Below are 5,970 nucleotides of genomic sequence, written 5' to 3'. Positions count from 1 at the left end.
CTCAGTGCCTAGAACAGTGCCTGATACATAACAGGTACTTAATGAACACTGGTTAAATGAAAATTAACTTGTGAACTTACCTTAGGCATCTAAGCAAGGTAGCTCCCTTTTTGTGGGGAGGCTGTGTGGTATGGAGGAAAGGACCTAGATTTGGAGGAAAAAAACAAAATGAGTTAGAATCTGGGCTTCATTTACTCTGGGTGATCTTGAGCAAATTGTTCAACCTCCCTGAGCCTCAGTTTCCCATAGTGGAAACCTTTTGCGGTGAATTTTCAGTGCACCCTTCCCATCTTTCTGGTAATCGTCCCTGCCATCGTCACATGGTTGATACAATGGGGCTTCTATAACCACGTGAATCTGTCTCCCTCAACCCTGCCTGACTGATTGGATTAGGGGTATGGATCTAACTCGCATTGGCCCATTGGAGTCCCTTTCCTGGGAATTTGGAATTCCAGGTTCAGTCTTAAATAGTGGAGATAGGAACTCAGGAGCTACCTATGACCATTTGCTGCCACAGAGTGCTGATATGCAGCAAGAGAGAAGGATAAAACCCCCATTCCAGGTTATTCCTTAGGCCCAGACAGCTAGACATGTAGCTAGGTAGCCACTGGTGAAATGGTTACGGGCACAGTCTCTGGCTCCAGATTACCTTGGTTCAGATTCTGGCCTTGCCACTTAGTAGCTGTGTGACCCTGGGTGAGTCATTGAACTTTCTCTGTGACCTGGTTCTCATCTGTAAAATGGGAGTGACATTATCATCTACTGCATGGGGTTGCCCTAAGGATTAAGTAAAAGGCATAGAATAATACCTGACACACAGTGAGTACTAAGTAAACATTAACTTTTTTTTGTTTTTTTGTGAGATGGAGTCTGGCTCTGTCACCTAGGCTGGAGTACAGTGGTGTGATCTTGGCTCACTGCAACCTCTGCCTCTCGGGTTCAAGCAATTCTCCTGCCTTAGTCTCCCGAGTAGCTAGGATTACAGGCATGCGCCACCATGCCTGGCTAATTTTTGTATTTTTAGTAGAGACGGGGCTTCACCATGTTGGCCAGGCTGGTCTTGAACTCCTGACCTCAAATGATCCGCCTGCCTTGGCCTCCCAAAGTGCTGGGATTACGGGCATGAGCCACCGAGCCCAGCCACATTATCTGTTATTATATATGTCCCTGGATTCCAGGCCACACTCTCTGATTTTAAAAATTAACACCCCTTTTCCCCCATGTTTTGGAAACAGCTTACTTCACAGAATTGTTTATTCCAATTCAAAAAATCTGAACTCACATTTCTTCACCTGTGAAATGGTGAAAGTGAAGAATCTAAGTTCTTAGAGGGGCAGGGAGGGTTACATGAGATGAGTACAGCTCTTGACACCACTGTAGGCACTGGGCATTTTCTTTTCTTTCCTTTTTTTAAAATGGAGTTTCACTCTTGTTGCCCAGGCTGGAGTGCAGTGGCTCAGTCTCGGCTCACTGTAACCTCAGCCTCCTGGGTTCAAGTGATTCTCCTGCCTCAGCCTCCCAAGTAGCTGGGATTACAGGCATCTGCTACCTACGCCTGGCTAATTTTTGTATTTTTAGTAGAGACGGGGTTTCACCTTGTTGACCAGGCTGGTCTCGAACTCCTGACCTCAGGTGATCTGCCCCCTTGGCCTCCCAAAGTTCTGGGATTACAGGTGTGAGCCAACATGCCCAGCCAGTACTGGGTGTTTTCATGCTTCCCATTCTTCTTGCCCTCTGTTCCCCAGAATCTAGTCATCTTCACCCACCTTGGCTGAGCTGGGGCTGGGGCTGAGTGTGGGAGATGGTGCCTCTGGGGTGGAGGCACCATCTTTCCAAGGTGAGTCTGATCTATTTGACAAGGTTCTTAGAACCACGCACCTTGACACCTCATTCTGCACTCAGGAGAGTCAATCATCCATCTTGAGTGCCTTTCCCCGGGAATATTTCACCCCCGGATGCACTCTAGGTTTTCTCGTTGCTGGGAACATGACTTAGGGCATAGTGGCCCTTGTGGGTGGAACAGAAGCCTGAGCCCAGTTTTCCTCATTTATACCCTGCTGTGCAATCCCTTCCCTGGTCCCCTTGTGATCTACACAGGAAGGAAGGAAAGGTGTGTTACGGGCTTAAGGGAACAGAGGGCAAGAGTCTTGGGGATGTGGATGGAGCCTCTTGTTTCATGTGTTAACATCCCAGGGCAGAGAACAAGTCCGTGATGAGGAGTTTTCTTCCCCTGGGCCTGCTTCCTCAGCCTTTCCGGCCCCTTCCTTCGCAGTCTCTCCTGTCAGCCCACCCAGTTTACATCCTGGACCAAGCCTAGCAAGGGTGTGGGGTGTGGTTAGGTGGGGTGGGAGATTCTAGGACCATTTTTTTTTTTGAGATGGAGTTTCACTCTGTTGCCCAGGTTGGAGTGCAGTGGTGCGATCTCAGCTCATTGCAACCTTTGCCTTCCAGGTTCAAGCGATTCTCCTTCCTCAGCCTCCCGAGTACCTGGGATTACAGGCGCCTGCCACCACACCCAGCTAATTTTTTTTGTATTTTTAGTAGACACGGGGTTTCACCATGTTGGTCAGGCTGGTCTTGAACTCCTGACCTCGTGATCTGCCCGCCTCGGCCTCCCAAAGTGCTGGGATTACAGGTGGGGGCCACCGTGCCTGGCCCCAGGACCAGTTTTGCCTCCTGTATCCATTTGCTTCTGGTCTGGTGGACAGGGGAGTGATCCCCAGAAAGGGACCAGATATTGTCATGGTCTGTGACCTTGCCCCTTTTCTCCTGTGGGGAAAGCAGTTGTGGACACAGAAAAGGCCATGGAGTGGGGAGGGAGAGTACCAGGAAGAATAGCTAATGGATGGGGTGCTTCATACCTAGGTGATGGCTTGATCTATGCAGCAAACCACCATGGCACACGTTTACCTGTGTAACAAACCTGCACATCCTGCACATGTACTCCAGAACTTAAACTTACATTTAAAAAAAAAAAAAAAAAAAGGAAAAGGCCATGGAGTATTGGAGGGTACTACTGGCAACCCACAAATCACAATGCTGCCATCTTCTTCTTCTCCCACGCTGCTATGGTCCTAGACTGCGATTCTGCCACAGTTTTCCTATTTAGTTCTCCAGCTGTGACTAGAGAACATAGCCTCAGACTTTGTATATTACCTGCCTCTTAGCTGCCTCAGTTAAAGACCTGCTAAGCCTATACCAAGCTCCCACTCCTCCTTGGATCCTAAACCCAGGGCTGTCTGATTTCCCAGAAAGTGCCTCTGGAGCTAGGTTAGTGTCCTCTAGGCTCAGCGGTCAAACATCCTCCCCGTCTCCACCAGCCCAACATTCTCCATGCCTGAATTGACTTCAGTTACTATATTTTGAGTCTTTCTTAAAGAGATAGCCTGGGGAAGGAACATGGAATCTAGAATCAGACATGCTGGGCTGGGATTCTGGGACAGTGATCACTTGTTGTCTGACTTTGAGTTGACCACTTCCCCTCTCTTAGTATCAGTTTCCACACTTGTCAAAGAGTCTATTGATCCCCTATCTTGAAGATGGGAGGCTTTAATGAGACAACCAATCTACAGTACCTAGCGCATTGTAGAGGCTTGAGAAGTGGCTGTCCATGCCCCTTCTCCATACACTACTGTAGAAGGAAGAAGAATGCTGTATCTTCATTGTTCCTCAATGATTTAAACCCTCCCTTGCCCTACAGCTGTTGAGCCATGGGAAATTACTTTATTTCCTGTAGTCCCAGTTTCCCCATTCAGAATACAAGGAGTAAAATAGCATATACCTCCTAGAATTGTTTTGAGGATTAAATGAGATTGTGTTGAGTGTATAACATAGAACCTGCTACAAAGTAAACGCTCGAAACACTTGTGACATGCAAGTCATTTCCAGGTTTTTGCGACTTTGTTTCCCCTTTATTATAATTTAATTATAATAAAGTTCTGGGAAAGGAATTACCACCTGGTGAAATATATTGCCAAAGTTCTTTTTAAAGGGTTGTGACACTGACAACACCACCAGCAAATTATGTAAATACTGGTTTTGTCATATCCTTGCCAGCACTAACTGTTAGTTTTTACTAATATAAAAGGTGCCATATAGCTGACTTACTTTTTGTCCCTTTAACAGCAAAGGTAGACAGGTTGTGCTGGTCAGCAAAAGTTTATTGGAACTGGGGAGGAATAATTTTCTTTGAAGAGGGAACTTAGGAAGAGAAAAACACACACAAACTTTGTAAATATCTTGAAAATTGAGGATGTTGCTCTTCCTGTCAACTTCTGCTACTTCTCTTTTCTGAGATACACAGTTCTATATATCTTGTTCAGTTCCCTTAGCTCTGACACTTGTAGATTTGGAACGTGGAAGTGGCCCAGAGTTATCATGATTTAACGTTTGAGATAAACTTTTGATGAAATTTCAGATCAATTTCTATGTCCCTTGGAAGATACGTTTTATCATGACTTCATAATTCAGAAGATAAACTTTAATTTCTGTAGAAAATTATAAAAGATGGTGAGACTAAGTTTCTCTCTCTATATAACATGAGAGGATGGGAAGATTGAGATGAGGTCATCTCCTAAGGGGCCTACATTTAAAAGCAATCAGCTTCATGGACCTGAAAGGACCTGCAAGGACTTTACTGACAAAACATGTCTTGGAAGGAGGGTGAATTCACCCAAGGCCAAGAGAGGCTGGGGAAAGGAGGTGTGAAACTCATCTCGTGGGGAGGCAGAATAATGTAGAGGAAGGAGAGGGGAATATTCAGTGTCACCTTCCCAGGTTTAAATCCCAGGTCAGCTACTTCTTGGTTATGGAAACTTGAGCAAAACAATGCCTTGACCACTCTGAGCCTCAGTGTTCCAATCTGCAAATGGGGTAATACCACTTGCCTTACATGACCTTGAGAAGATTCAGTGAGTTATAGTACATAAGGTAGCTATTGCAGTGCCTGCCATGGAAAAGTGCTAAATAAGAATGATTGCTAACATTCAGTTATAAGCCAGACACAACTCTAAGTACTTTACATCTATTAACTCTATGAGGTTAGGAATATCAAAAATCCCATTTTAAGACTAGAAAGGCCAGGCACGGTGGCTCACACCTGTAATCCCAGCACTTTGGGAGGCTGAGGAGGATGGATCATGAGGTCAGGAGTTCAAGACCAGCCTGGCCAAGATGGTGAAACCCCATCTCTACTAAAAATACAAAAAAATTAGCTAGGCGTGGTAATGGGCACCTGTAATCCCAGCTACTCGGGAGGCTGAGGCAGAGAATTGCTTGAACCTGGGAGGTGGAGGTTGCAGTGAGCCAAGATCGCGCCATTACACTCCAGCCTGGGCAACAGAGCAAGACCCCATTTCAAAAAAAAAAAAAAAAAAGACTAGAAAACTGGGGCATAGAGAGACTTAAGTCACTTGCTTCTGGTTACATAGTAAGTGGCAGGGTGGGGATTCTTAACCCCTATTCTATTCTGCCCCATACTCAGGGCAGTTCTACATAAGAGGGTGTGGCTGGCTTAGGGAGGATTCAGTATGCCATCAACCCTAGGAAGCCCACTCTGGTGGAAAGGAATGGTGAAAAAGGATCTGCCAGAAAAAAAAAAAAAAATGCTGATAATGGGCTCGAGTACAGAACCATGGTACTACATGATTCTCAATGTCCTGCTTGTTCATCCCAGGAATCTGGTTGATGGCAGGGAGTTAAGAATCCAAGAGAAGGGAACTGGAGCCAGAGTAGACCAGAAGCCAGAGATTCATTGCCCTCCATCCTCAACTACATGCTGAAATACTGGAGGGACTCTGCTTCTCACTCTCCAGGGGCTGTGAGTTCAAGCTAATTGTGTTTAATGTCCCAAGAATTAGTATTTTTTCCATCTTAGCAACTCCTTGCTTTTTTCCTTCATTAGATTATCACTTGCATTGCTTCGCATTTTTCTTCTTTGACATTTTTACTTGCTACTGTCTGTCTTTCTTT

This window comes from Mandrillus leucophaeus, unplaced genomic scaffold, assembly GCF_000951045.1.
Source record: "Mandrillus leucophaeus isolate KB7577 unplaced genomic scaffold, Mleu.le_1.0 Scaffold23, whole genome shotgun sequence".
Classification (NCBI taxonomy): domain Eukaryota; kingdom Metazoa; phylum Chordata; class Mammalia; order Primates; family Cercopithecidae; genus Mandrillus; species Mandrillus leucophaeus.
The sequence above is the reverse complement of the archived record's forward strand: the minus strand, read 5'-3'. Positions refer to the sequence as shown.